This window comes from Kogia breviceps, chromosome 14 (assembly GCF_026419965.1).
Source record: "Kogia breviceps isolate mKogBre1 chromosome 14, mKogBre1 haplotype 1, whole genome shotgun sequence".
NCBI lineage: Eukaryota > Metazoa > Chordata > Mammalia > Artiodactyla > Physeteridae > Kogia > Kogia breviceps.
The window spans coordinates 85,135,591-85,136,205 of NC_081323.1; positions in this window are offsets into that span (position 1 = coordinate 85,135,591).

Sequence of the window (615 nt, forward strand, 5' to 3'; positions counted from 1 at the left end):
CAGGTGCTGGGATTCTCTCCTGGAGGGAAGTAATGCTTCCCACGGGTTAGCAAAAGGGCAAATTTACTCTTTTAAGAATATCACGATGTCCTTAGAAGCGCTATTACCAGCGTTGTCCTAACTACTAGAGTTGTGCTGGAATCACCGCTCCGCTTCTGGGCACACAGCCATGCTCTAGGCTACGCTGTATTCATTTATTTGCGCCTCTCAAGAGTCTCAGCCTTGAAATGTCAAGCTTTGTGTCTAATTATGATGAAGATAACTTAGTTTGGGTACAATAATCTCTAAACCAAAATGACGACTTGTGCTTTTTCTCTCCCACTGCACACTCCCCCGCACACGCCGCCATGGGCACCGGGCAGGGGTTCCCTGGCTGCTCAGTGGAGGCGGGTTTCTCTGCTACCTGTACGCAAGGAGGCCTCCTCTGCCGAAGTCCTGCACGGGTAAAACATAGCATTCGAGAACCGGTTCTTTTGGGTAAAGGTTGTACAAGATGGCTCAACATAAGAAACTAAGAATCTAAGGTTCTACCCTAAAAACTAACTAGTATAACAAAGGATTTACCCATCTTTTCCTACTAAAAATGCTAACGGTATAAGGAGACAAAACCAAAAA